Here is a 14,548-nt window from a genome sequence, read left to right on the forward strand (position 1 = left end):
TCTGAGGGTGCTGTCTGTCTGAGGGTGCTGTCTGTGTGTACGAGGGTGCTGTGTGAGTGGGGGTGCTGGTGCTGTGTGTTTGTGAGGGTGCTGTTAGTGTGAGTGTGCTATGTGTGGGAATATGTTTATTTACATATGTATTGTTTTTTGCATTTTAAAAAAAAAACATTATATACCCCCTCCCTTCTTACCTTTAGCCTGGGAGGGCGAGGAGACATGCTGCCATGGAGGGGGGACCGTGCTGCCATCCCTGAGGAGAGTGAACTGTAGCCGTGGGAACCGCGGCAACGATCCGACCTCGCGAAAGGAACCCGGCCGAACCCTGGCTAGAGCTCCCCGGGTCCTCTCCTGTCTCCCTCCGGCCACATATCAGTGCTTGTGGGCCGGTGAGGGAGATCTTTGAAATCCCCACCGGCCCATGAAGGCACACAGCAGGGCTGGCACTCGGATAGCGCCAGCTCTGCATGGGCAGGCTGGGGAGATCATGTGATCTCCCTGTTGGCCTCGGCCCATGGCCATCGCGGCCCACTGGGCATTTGCCCGGTATGCCCGATGGGCAGTCTGGGCCTGAGTACAATGATTCTCTAAGGAAAAAATTTAGGAACATCACAGCGAGCTCCGCACATGCACAGCTCTAGGATGATGTAAACCAAAGAGGAGGTTGTGGCAACACCATGGGAGACTCAAAGCAGGAGAAAAGATGAGTAATTTGTTTATTTATTTATTTAAAATTTCATACAGATGGGGGTAGGCTAAATGACAAGGGGCATCGGAACCATAGTGTTAGTAATACAGATATGTATTCCTAATACTACAGTTTTCCTTTAAGAAATATTCCTTGCCTTACAGAAGTATACAACACACACACAGATGTAATCGCATAAATAGCCTTAACAATAATGTACCAAGAAGCCTATTATTATACACTTATTTTTTTCCTTTTCGATCAGAAGTATTTTATTTTAATTATTCTTTTCATTAAAAGCCTGGTTATGCTAACCTTGCATTGTTTGCATACAGGCTGTAAGGTTTGAAAGCAGTAAATGTGCATGTTAGAAGCAGTGTGGCTTATTAAAGAGGGATTTATGAAGGGTCTCAGTGACAGCCTTGAGTATGGACAGAAATCCTGCAGCAGATGTAGACTATTAATTAACACCCTATAAAAGCAGGCTCTACATTGTAATACATGTGATAGCACTGCCGATAACGTCTGAAGAGGCATTTCAATGAGTAAAATGGGACCTTTTTTTAAATATACTCTGGCTTGTGGAAATCTCTAAATTTGAATGCCTATCTAATTTGCCATTTACAAAAGAGGAAGATTGGGTCAATGATACTGTAGTAGTCTCTGTTACCATTCACACGTACAATAATTTAAAAGTGTACTTAGCACTAGGCGTTAAACATTTAAATGTGCGATTTAGACCATTATAGGGAAATTGCTTAACCATTCTGCTCAGTTTTATATGCAGTTTGTTTCCTGTCAGTTGTGGTGATGAACTTTGTAATGGAAAGCTAATGCCCACTGGTTGTTAATAAGGGCTGTGCGTAAGCCAGGGGACAAACAACTAACGCTTTATCGTACTCAATGCAGTAAGTGGATAGTCTAGAGCAGTATTATACACAAACACTGCACAGCAAGAAAGTTCACATTAACCCTTGGGAAACACTACTTTTCGCAACTACTGAGAAGCTATCTGTTTACCCTTTCACCACTGAGTTCAAGAAGCAGAAAATTATAATCGAGGTTCCACTGTGTTATTGAAAGTCCTGCTTATGATTTACCAGAAACATGGTAAGCATGGAATAAGGACAAATCATCAGTTTATCAAATGTTGCGGGTCAGAAACAACAGTAAGCTATAAATCAAGTACAGCTAAAATCAGTATTTAATGTATTCATTCAAGCATTCATTCATACATTTATAGCAGAGGGTTTGATTTCATGGGCTACAGAAGACTTTGGGATTGTAATGATTATGAATTCAAAGACAGAATTACTTATCGCTCCAAGTCACATCGAACTCCACTGGACAACAGGTTGCGCAACAAATGATGAAAATATATGAGGTAACAGGTTGTAAATACTAAAAAGGTATGGATATTTTTTGTAAATTTGTCAGAAATAACAAACAAAACACTTACATGTTAGAAGGCGATGGAACTGAATGCTTTCCACATTTGGCGCTATGGTGTTTGGGCAGCAGTTTTATTGATGTCCCCACATATGGACATATAAATACCTTTGGTAATAAAGGAATTCAAAATACCCCCATCAAGGACCTGCTATCTCCATTCTCTCATTTTTCCAGAGGTTGAGGATATACTCACTTCAGTGATTAAAACTTTCCTTTTTGGAATAAAAGTACCTAATTTCAGAAAACAAATTCCATAATAATAGGAACACATTAAACAAACATGTATAAAACACAAACATTCACTGTACAGTTTGATCATTATCAAACATTATCAGATCAGGTACAATAGCCCTGAACAATGTACTTCGAAAGAAAATGGTTATTACAAATATAATGACAAACATCCCTAGAAAACTGCTTATTTAATGCCGTTGGCCTTTAGACAAATATCTAATTTCCTTGCAACAAGTGACTCGAGTGAAACAGTATTAATCCTTTAAAAAGAGAGCTGATATTATATATAGTTATGCTGCAATTAAGTTAATGGTTGCACAGTGCACACTCTTATATCCAAACCTTGAATTAGAGTTAGATTCAATTTTATACTGTGTACCTAAAAGAAAGAAAACCCACATACCATTATTTTAAATGTATATTACCCACCTTAATTATAATAATCCTTCTTTTGGATATGATGGCATACTAGGACTAGGTAATTAGTATCATATACAAGCCCACAAGTAACCGGGTTTATAGACGAAGCATGTGGTATCTAGATTTGCATTTTTATGGAAATATTCTAATGACATTGGGAGTTTGTTTGATTACAGGATCTCTCTCTTAATTTAAAAATATCAATACATAAATAAGGCCTGGGCAGACACCATTTCTCCAAAAAGATTAGCAGCACTAATGAATAATGGTCCATTCCAATGTTTCTCATAGAGATGCATTGTAGACCCACAGTGGATATACAGCAATCGCCGTGCTTCACCAATTAAAAGCCTCTCATAGAGAATCATTCCATTTATGCTGTGCTTGAGGATGCAAACATGAAGACCTTTGATTTCCAAGGGTCTTCTTGAGGAAGTACCTCTAGTTGTTGTCAGCCTAACAATCACTAGAGGTTCGTTCTTGGCAAAATGTAAACACATTTTTACATTGCCAGACAAAAATGATCATATACACCCTGTTCCAAATTATTATGCAAATTCTATTTAAGTGTCACAAAGATTAAATATTTTGTTTTTCAGTTTAACTCATGGATGGCATTGTGTCTCATGGTTCTTTTGATCACTGAAAACAATCTCGGACACCTGTGATAATTCGATTGCCAGGTGAGCCCAATTTAAGGAAAAACTACTAAAGGAGGGTGTTCCACATTATTAAGCAGAGCACCATTTTCATGCAATATGGGGAGGAAAAAAGAACTCTCTGCTGCCGAAAAGAGTGAAATAGTTCAATGCCTTGGACGAGGTATGAAAACATTAGATATTTCACGAAAACTTAAGTGTGATGATGGCACTATTAAGAGATTTGTGGCTGATTCAGAGCACAGACAGGTTTGTGCAGATAAAGGCACATTGAGGAAGATTTCTCCCAGATCCATGCATCGGATCAAGAGAGCAGCTGCTAAAATACCATTACATAGCAGCAAACAGATATTTGAAGCTGCTGTTGCCTCTGGAGTCCCACGGACATCAAGGTGTAGAGTCCTCCAGAGTCTTGCAACTGTGCATAAACCTTCTATTCGGCCACCACTAATCAATGCTCACAAGCAGAAACGGCTGCATTGGGCAGAAAAATACATGAAGACTAATTTTCAAACAGTCCTGTTCACTGATGAGTGCCGTGCAACCTTGGATGGTCCAGATGGATGGAGTAGTGGATGGTTAGTGGGCGGCCACCCTGTTCCAACAAGGCTGCGACGTCAGCAAGGCGGTGGTGGAGTCATGTTTTGGGCTGGAATCATGGGAAGAGAGCTGGTTGGCCCCTTTAGGGTCCCCGAAGGTGTAAAGATGACCTCTGCAAAGTATGTGGAGTTTCTGACTGACCACTTTCTTCCCTGGTACAGAAGGAAGAACTATGCTTTCCGTAATAAAATCATCTTTAGGCATGACAATGCACCATCTCATGCTGCAAAGAATACCTCTGCATCAATGGCTGCTATGGGGATAAAAGGAAAGAAAGTCATGGTGTGGCCTCCATCCTTTCCTGACTTCAATCCTATTGAGAACCTTTAGAGCATCCTCAAGCAAAAGATTTACATCCAAGTTTACATCCAAACAGCAGCTCTGGGAGGCTATTCTGACACCTTGCAAACAAATTCAAGCAGAAACAAAAACTCACAAGTTCAATGGATGCAAGACTTGTGAAGCTGCTATCAAATAAGGGGTCCTATGTTAAAATGTAACGTGACCTGTTAAAATGTTTAAAAAGTTAAAATGTTGATATAAGTTTGATTGAAATAGCTTTTGATTTCAGTAAATATGCTGCAAACACAACAAATTACAATTTTCAGTTCTTTACAACCTATAAAGTGTATTGAAACTTACTGTGCGTAATAATATGGAACAGTGCATTGTAGGTTTTTTATGTTTAAAAAAAATACTGTTATCTTTAGGAGATTTGTTCAATAAAATTTGAATTGTACTCTTAATAGTTGATAACATGAGAATTATGCTGACTGTTATTTACATCAATTATTTAGGTAAATGAGAAAAATATAATTTGCATTATAATTTGGAACAGGGTGTACAGACTTTACACCAGGGATAAATATAGAGTCTAACATGCAACTGCAGGTGGGCGTAGCCAAGCAGCCGAGCTAAACAGTCGCATGACAAAAGAGCTCTCGCATTTTCGGGCCAAAAATCATCATTTGCACACAATTGCACACGTTTTGGGTCCAAGGGTGACAACACAACAAGATGGGGCACAAATAATAAAACCCGAAAAAACGAGGCAGGGACCTAACATTGCGGATCTCCTGCAACAGACACGCGAGGCCACTAGGCCCAAGATGGCCGCCTACCCGGAAAACTATTCCGACTTATCGGATGACTTCTCCTCAGGAGACGATGCAGCAGACTTCACACCCATGCAGAGACCTACCCCAGCCATCCAAAAGGCAGATGCCTCACCGGTAACTACGGAGCAACTGAAGGCGCTCCTCGCGGACCTCCAAGAGAACATCCATGCGGACGTTGCCTCACTCCACAACGACATACACGGCCTGACAGGCCGCATGGGAGCATTAGAGACTGCCTCCAACGTCTGCTCGGACCAACTTGCCTCACTACAACAAGAGGTTCTAAGTTTGCAGAAAAAGAACGCTGAACATGAACACCGTTTCTCGGCGTTAGAGGATGCACGCCGGGCTAATAACATTAAAATACGGGGCATCCCGGAGAATACACCACAGGCCGAACTACCGCACCTCCTGAGGCGCATGCTGGTGGCCCTACTGTCACAACGGCAGGCGAAAGCACTCACCGTGGACGGCTTCTTTCGAGCACCAAAGCCGGCCTCGGCTCCAGCGCAGCACCACGGGACCTGATTGTCCGGTTCCAGCAATATTCAGCTAAAACTGCTGTCCTGGCAGCGGCTAGAAACTACTCCCCCTACAAATTCGAAACAATGGAACTATCTTTTTACGCAGACCTCACAGGGGGCACTTTGGCATGGAGAAGGATGCTCAGACCACTCACGACACTTCTGCAGAACCGTGGACTAAAATATAAATGGCACCAGACCCGCAAATTGTAGATTATGCTAGCTTTAGTGTACCTATAATCTTAATTTTATTAATGACAGGAGGCGAGTATTTGCTTAAGACTTTCTTTACTTAAGCTTCACAGCAGCACTTTTTTACTTAGTAACAGGGTAACCAATCAGAAAAAAGATAACATGGCATAAAAGTCCCTCCGTGTGACGTCACTTCCTCTTTCTGGCTGCGAACAAGTAGGAACAGGAAACTGATAAAGAAGTCCAGATGCGAAATCCAGAATGCCAGATGGGAAAGTTGATGCTTGAGAGGGAACAGGAACGTAAACAAAGATGTCTTCTTGGAGAGCTGAGATGATGCTTGATGATACAGCAACTAGGCTTGTCCTCTTGAGGGAGCTTTACGCTGAAACGAGAGAGCAGAGTCGAAACCAAGGATTAATCCGTGAATTGGATTTCTAAAATTATGACATCCAGTAATTAGAAATCATATATCATAGCCCACCTCCAACAAAGTGTTAAACTATTTACCATAGAGTGTAACCCTTAGCCCCCCCTGGGAGAAGATACATCGTGTATTACTCTTATCTTAGATGAACTTACCTATTGAGGCGACTCTAAAGGGGGGGAAAACGATAGTGAATGGGTGGGAAATACTCGCCTCCTGTCATTAATAAAATTAAGATTATAGGTACACTAAAGCTAGCATAATCTACAATTTTATAACATGACAGGAGGCTTCGTATTTGCTGTTTTAACGCTCCCCGAGAAGGGGTAAAGAAGCGTGCACAGCCGGACGAAAATAGAAGTTGCGGAACGTCTGCTCCCGTGACCAGTCTGCAGACTGAAGAATGTCTCGAAGAGAGGCTCCCGCGTTGAATGCTCCCGATGCCGCCGCTCCCCTGATGGAGTGGGCTCCGAAGGATGCTTCAATCCCGGCCAGGGAGAGTAACCATCTAACCCATCGGGCAAGGGTTGTGGTTGATACCGGATGGTGAGGTCGAACGTACGAGACCAATAGTTGGCTGGAGGAGTTTGAACGGAGAGAGGAGGTGAGTAGTAAATAACGGGAGAGAAGTGAAACCACACACAATTTCGGGTGGTTAGGGAAGTACAGGTAAAAAACTGAAGAAGAGTTTGATTTTGTCCGTCTGGATACTAAAAAGGTGACACCTTCTGGAGAAAAATTGACAGCGTCATGGTCAAATGCTCGAACATCCGATACCCGTCGGAAGGACACTAGGCAAAGTAACAGGGTGAATTTTGCAGAGAGTTGACGGAGGGATAGATCCTCGTTGTTTGGCCAAGTTTCCAGGAAGTGAATCATGACATTGACGTCCCAGAGATGGGAGTATTTCGGTGTTGGAGGGCGAGCCAGTTTAATGCCCCGCAAAAGCCTACAAACCAGCGGGTCCTGGCCCACTGGAGTTCCTTCTAGGGGAACGTGGGCTGCCGAGATGGCTGACCGGGCAACGTTGATGGATCGGTAGGATCGGCCCAGGTCGAATAGATGAGAGAGGAAATTTAATATGAACTGTCTAGGGGCAGTAAGGGGATCGGTATGCCGTTCCAGGCACCAATTGCACCAAGTGTTCCAGGAGGAAAGGTAGCATCTTCTGGTGCCAGGGGCCCATGAATCCCAGAGGAGTTCCTTAGTTCTCTGCGATAGTTCTCCGAAATGCCAGGTTCCCCTGAAAGAGTCCAAGCTACTAGGTGGAGGTGGTCTTGCAGTATCATTGGATGAGGATTCCCTTGAGGGTCCTCTAGGAGATTGGGCCATGGAGGTAGCAGTAGAGGATGTCGACAGGAGAGGTCCAGGAGATCTGGAAACCAGGCTTGGCCCCGCCAGAGTGGGGTGAGTAGAACCAGCATGACCTGTTGTCTGCGAACCTGAAGAAGGATTCTGGAGATCATCGCAAATGGAGGGAAGGCATAGGCTCCCGTTGTCGGCCACCTCTGAAGGAAGGCATCCACTGCCGAGCATTCTGGGTCTGGGAGCCAGCTGAAGAAACGAGGGACTTGAAAATTCGTCCGGGAGGCGAATAGATCTAGAACAAACGGGCCCCTGAGTTTGGAGATGCGAAGGAAGATTGTCCTGTGTAGGCGCCAGTCGCTGGCGTCTCTCCAATGTCGGGAGAACCAATCCGCGGTAACGTTCGTCTCCCCTGGAAGATATTCTGCTTGAAGTGTGATGTTGCGTTGGAAGCAAAATTCGTAGATGTCCTTTGTCACTTCGGAGAGGATGTGAGATCTGGCTCCGCCTAATTTGTTGATGTATTGGACGGCTGAGATATTGTCCATCCGAAGGAGAATACAGCAGTTTGAGAGATGATTGGTCAAACTGCGAATTGCGAAAGAGCCGGCTATTAACTCCAGGCAATTGATGTGGAGAGAATGTTCTGTGTTGGTCCATGGTCCTCCGGTGGATGATGTATGGCAGGTTGCGCCCCAGCCTAGAAGGCTCGCGTCTGATTCCACCACGAAGTCCGGAGTGGGACCGAAAATTGCCTTGCCGTTCCAGGCAGACATGTGGCGAAGCCACCAGTAAAGTTCCTCCCTCACTTCGGTGGTGATCGGGACCCTCTGATCGTATGATGGGTGGGTCCGGAGGAATTGAGCTTTCAAGCGTTGCATGGCCCGATAGTGTAGTGGACCTGGGTAGATTGCCTGAATGGAGGCTGAAAGTAGGCCTACGATCCGAGCCAAACCTCGGAGGGGTAGATCTGCTTGACGAAGCGTTTTGCGTAGTTCTTTCCTGATCGCAGTTAACTTGGATTGAGGCAGGCGAAGAACACAGGTTGAAGAGTCGATCTCGAAGCCGAGAAATTGAATGACTCTGGATGGGGCCAGTGATGATTTCTCTTGGTTGATGACAAACCCCAAAGATTCGATCAATAAAGATGTATAGTTCGTCTGTGAACGCAGCCTGGATACGTCTTCGCAGAGTAGCAAGAGGTCATCGAGGTAGATTAGGCAACGAATGCCCCTTTCTCGAAGATGTGCGGTGACTGGTTTGAGTAGTTTGGTGAAGCACCACGGGGCACCACGAGGCCGAATGGAAGGCAGGTGAATTGAAAAATCCGGTGGTGCCAAGGAAAGCGGAGAAAACGCCGACTGGATGGATGTACTGATACAGAGAGGTAAGCATCCTTGAGATCGAGTCGGGTGAACCAATCGCCTGGTCGGAGAATGTCTCTGAGGAGATGTATTCCTTCCATTTTGAAGTGTCTGTAAACCACGAAAGTATTCAGTTGGCGAAGGTTGATTACTGGGCGGTATTCCCCAGATTTATTTTTGACCAAGAAGACGGAGCTGAGGAAGCCTTCGTCGAGGGGAGCAGGTTGAATCGCTCCTTTTGTTAGAAGAGAACGTAGTTCTGAATCGAGAAGACGATTCTGAGATTTTGACATTGTTGGATAGAGAGGATAACCTGTTTGAGAAGGGAGAGAATGAAACTCTATGGAATAACCTTGAACTGTGTTTAGAACCCAGGTATCTGAAGACAGCGTCTTCCACATGTCTACACAAAGTGACAACCTGCCCGCATGATAAACAGTAGAAAGGTGAAAGATAGGGAATCTCACCTGTTGGGTATCTGTTGCGTCCGCGGGCTCTATATCCTCTTCCCCTATCCGCCCTTTGGGTGTAGGAGCCCCTTGATTGATAGTTGGGGAAGAATGGTGAAGTGGGGGTTCTCTGGCGTTGATTTGTGGACCAGAAGCGGCTGACTGTACGACCCCTTGTACGGCCAGCCCTGCCAAAAACCCGTGAGGGTTGATGATGGAATACCCTTTTCATGGATGACTGCGCCTTGTTTAGTGTGGCGTATAAGTTTACATGTTTATGTAATTCTTTAATGTAGGGTTCTCCAAACAACAAGCCTTTGGCCTTGGGACCCAATTCTTTTGTTCCCAAGTCAGCTAACTTGGCATCCATACGCAGCAGCACTGCTTTTCTACGCTCAGTACAGAGAGATGTATTTGCATTGCCCAGCAGGCAAATTGAGCGTAGTGCCCATTCTCTTATCACGGATGGGTCTAAAGGATCTTCATTAGAAAGGGCTTCATCAGCCAGTAGAAGAATTTTTGGCCAGGGGTCCCAGGATATCTAGCATTTTGTCTTGCGTGAGGCGCAAGCTGCGCTCAATGCCCTTTTTAGGGTCACGGCCGGATCTGGCCATATATGTGTAGAGTAGCGTGTCAAACTCTGGGGTGACAGCGACCTTGTCCGGTAGAGAAGGTCTAGGACATTCGGCTCTTAGACGCTTGCGGACTTCCCGGTCTAGGGGTCTCCTGATCCAAAAATTTATATACTTGGAGAGATGGTCTGGGAGTGACCATTCAGATGATCGAGGGTATCTGATCTGTCTTGGGTCGAAAAGAGGTTGACCAAACGAATCCAGAAAGGATTCAGCGTCCCCAGAAGGATTGGAACTGGGTACCATATCTTCGGTTGTGAGATCTCCCATAGCAGTTTGAAGGAGAGGTGCTCCTTTAAACGATGTCTCGGGCCAGTCTTCCTCATCTTCAGAGGAGTGGTCAGCTTGCCATTCATCTAGGATGGCTAAGGGGTGTAGGTCGAAAGAATTTTCCTCCTCTTCCGATAGAGTGGGCTGGACTGAGTGCTTCTCTTTAGTGTCTGACTGTTTGGGGCGTTTCGCCGGTTCTTTCCCCTTGCGTTTGAGAGGTTCTGGCCCATTCCCTTTCCAATATCTCTTATTGGGTTTGGAAGGGTTTATTTTTGTGGAATCGGACTCCACCGCTTCTTCGTCAGAAAGCGGGGGTTCAGATATTTGTGGATCCTTTGGCTCAATGGGCAGCACCCGAGCCAGGGCCTTTTCTAGTGAAACGGCTACAGCCGCATTTATAATTGCTTGCAGGTTTTGATCTTGATTTGAAGCCTCCATAGCAACAGTGTTGAGAACTATGGGGCAGAATAGGCCAGCATTAGAATGTATCTTAAGGCCGTCACCATATATCACAATATGTTATAAATCCACAGTGCAAGCTGAAACTGGGGGTCACCCAGCATAAATAACCTCTGGGAATAATTATACAGACCCGTATAGAGGTATGGAGGCACAGACAAAGCGGGCCAATCATGGGCTGTATAAGTAAACAGCAATCATAAATCTTGTGTAGGGATTTTTCCCTATACCCATCCACAGTATAAGTATGGGTTGTATTTAGTCAAAGGTATAGACAGGGAATTTACCCTATATGTATTCCAAGGTATTCAGTAATATAATCAAGGATTGTTTTATTCAATGAGAATATAGGTTAATGTAGTATAAACAAATTTCCACCAGGGGGTGATAGTCTGAAATAGATTGTGGTTGTTCTAATGGTATTTTAAAATCCCTCCTATGGTGAGTAGAGGGAAGTAGAGAACACTTAAACCTGTAATTTTAAGTTATATATATATATATATATATATATATATATATATATATAGTACTGAGCAGGTATACTTGAATGTTTGAATTTAATCATATAGGTAAGTTAAATATGAAAACGCCGCGAAATGCGGCAAAAAAATGGCCGCCGCACGGCCGGAGAGATTGCAGATCGCGGAACCAAGAAAATGGCCGCCGCGATCTCGCGCATGCGCACAAGCGAACGAGGAGGCCGCTTGGATCTCGCGGATGAGTGCGAGATCCAAGATGGCCGCCGTGCGCACTGAGAGCTGATGGAGGCGTTCTCCACAGCCCAAAAGCCCGGGAAAAACGGGGCACAGAATGCCGCTCGCAAACCGGACTAAAAGAGGTAGCAAACAGATATTAGAAAACGGAGAAAAACAGTTATAAAGAATCGGAATACAAAAGATAGAATTTAGATGTAGTGAAAAACATAAAAATCTCAATAGTGAGGAAAGTATAGGCAAAGGATAAATAAGATGGATAAATAAAAGCCCAAGGGTAAGAAATATTAGAACAAATATAACAGTATATAATAATAGTGAATGATGTAAAACAGATGACAGAAAATTAATAAGTGAACCACAGAAAAACCCACAGAAAGTAGGAGACAGTGGCACTCTGACCTGTACTGGTGTGAAGCAGCAAAGAAAGAGGAAGTGACGTCACAGGGAGGGACTTTTATGCCATGTTATCTTTTTTCTGATTGGTTACCCTGTTACTAAGTAAAAAAGTGCTGCTGTGAAGCTTAAGTAAAGAAAGTCTTAAGCAAATACGAAGCCTCCTGTCATGTTATAAAATTGATGATACTACACGAAGATACCACACACAAAGTGCGAGACCTCCGGGAAGCCGCAGCGCTCCCCACACTGGGACTCCCTCAGGACGCTCTGACTAGAGCTATGACTCAAGCTACAACCAAATCGGCACACAGGTGGAACCCTGATAGTGTGACACCCTTCGTCCCTCGCGGTCCCACGGCTGACCTGAGCGGGACTGTGACTACCTGAACCGTGTTATGCTGGACTTAATTGTTTAACATATATTTCCATGTTTTACAGCTGCGGTTAAGTTAGTAGGCTGCTACAGATAATGGCATTTTAGCCACACTCCTTTTAATAGGAAGGTCTACCGACCACTTTGCTTCCCCCCCCCCCACCCGACCATAGCCTAGCACACCCATAGACCTTGAATCTGTCATAGACGGGCGTAATTACCACAAAATATAGGCGTAATGGACCCTACAAGAAATCACTGGTAGCGTTTCAATGGCGAATAAACGCCAGTAACACACGTCGAGATAGTTACACCAACCAGATTGAATAATTAAACTGTGTGTTGATCCCCAATTGGGCCATGGAATCTCATTGCTTTATTATACCTCGCCATTTTAATCTATTTTTTTTTTCTTAACTTACCAGGAAACAGTAAAAGCATTCGTAAAATTTGCATATGTAAACATCTGTAACTTAGCGCAATATCGCACAGACTATAGCCTCAAACGTTTCCTACGAGCCCTCTAGCAGGTCACTTTTATGTCAAATATATCAGAAAATGCTTGCCTAGACTAGAATATATTTATTAGTCTTCTTCATATAAAACAAAAATGTGCCTAGCCTCTAATACCACATGTTTATAATCCTTTGTTTTATGCTCTGTGTACGACAACCATTGTGGTTACGCACACATGTCTGTTATACTCATGCACGACTTAAATAAAGAATAAAAAAAAAATAATAACATGCAACTGCAGATTCAGGCAGATGCCTGTGGAATAGGATAAAAAAAAAAAAAAAAAGAATGGATAGATAAATAAATAAATAAATAAATAATACACACAAACACTAACATGCACTGATACAGTTTGCATATTAAGTGGAGAAAGGAAAAAAAAAACTTTTGTGCACTGGCTGACTAGAAAATAATTGAAGGGTTACTCCAGACACAATAACTACTTCAGTGATTTGAAGTGGTCGTGGGAGTCTGTATGTGCAGCGTTATTCTTTGAAATACTGCACATAGCGAGTTTAACCTCTCTGCTGCTGGAGGTGTAGCTCAACCAGCAGCATCATTGGAGTGTCATCAGCCAACCCGGAACTGGAGTTATACCTTTAACCTGGTCTCCTCGAGTGCTCCCTCTTTAATATTATTAGATAAGCGTTTCAAGTAACTATCACATGATATAATATTTTGAAAAATATTTTTATATATAAATATTTTGACATTTTTAATCTATGGAAATATTTTAAAATATGATATATTTTTTATATTTTATATTAAATTAAGGCCAATATCAGCTAGTATATAGAGAGCCTCCCATAATTCTAAATATACAGCCAATTCAGCAAAATATTCTTTACTTAATTAGTTATTAAGGTAATTTCCAAACTATATAAAATGTACTTTCCCTGGAGCATTTGGCACCCGGGGCGGATCCTGGGCTTGGCACCCCTCTCACCCCCCACCCCCAAAAAAAAAAAAAGTTTTCCTTTTTTTTTTATGTATTGAACAAATTTGGAAACTTTGCAAAACCGCTGTCAGCCCCCTTCTACAAAACCCTTGTGTGCCCCACCCCCTCCTACAAAACCCCTGTCCCGCCCCGTCTACAAATCCTGTACTGCCCCCCCGTCTACAAAACCCCTGAAACCCCCATCTACAAATCCCCTTATAAAGACTCCTGTCCCAATACAAAACCCCTGCCCCCTTCTACAAAATCCCTGCAGCCCCACACACACATTTACAGGCAGACAGTCACACACACACAGTTACAGGCAGACAGTCACACATACAGTCACACACACACACCTGCTCACAGGCAGACAGTCACACACACACACAGTAAAAGGCGGCAGCAGACAGTCACATGCACACAGTCACAGACAGTCACACACGGTTACAGGCAACATCAAACAGTCACAGGCAGACAGTCACACATACATAGTCACATGCAGACAGTCACACATAGTTATAGGCAGACCGTTACACAGTCAGTTACAGGTAGTCACACAGAGTCATAGTCAGGCAGTCAGACACACAGTTATTGGCAGACAGTCACATATACAGTCACACACACACAGTCACAGGCAGAGAGTCACACACACATACACAGTTACAGTCACACACACAGTTACAGGCACACACACACACCCCGTTACAGGCAGACAGACACACACACACACACCGTTACAGGCATGCAGTCACACACACACACAGTTACAGGCATGCAGTCCTACACACACATACACAGTTACAGACAGACAGACACACAC

Source organism: Pelobates fuscus, chromosome 4, assembly GCF_036172605.1.
Source record: "Pelobates fuscus isolate aPelFus1 chromosome 4, aPelFus1.pri, whole genome shotgun sequence".
In the NCBI taxonomy this organism is placed as follows: domain Eukaryota; kingdom Metazoa; phylum Chordata; class Amphibia; order Anura; family Pelobatidae; genus Pelobates; species Pelobates fuscus.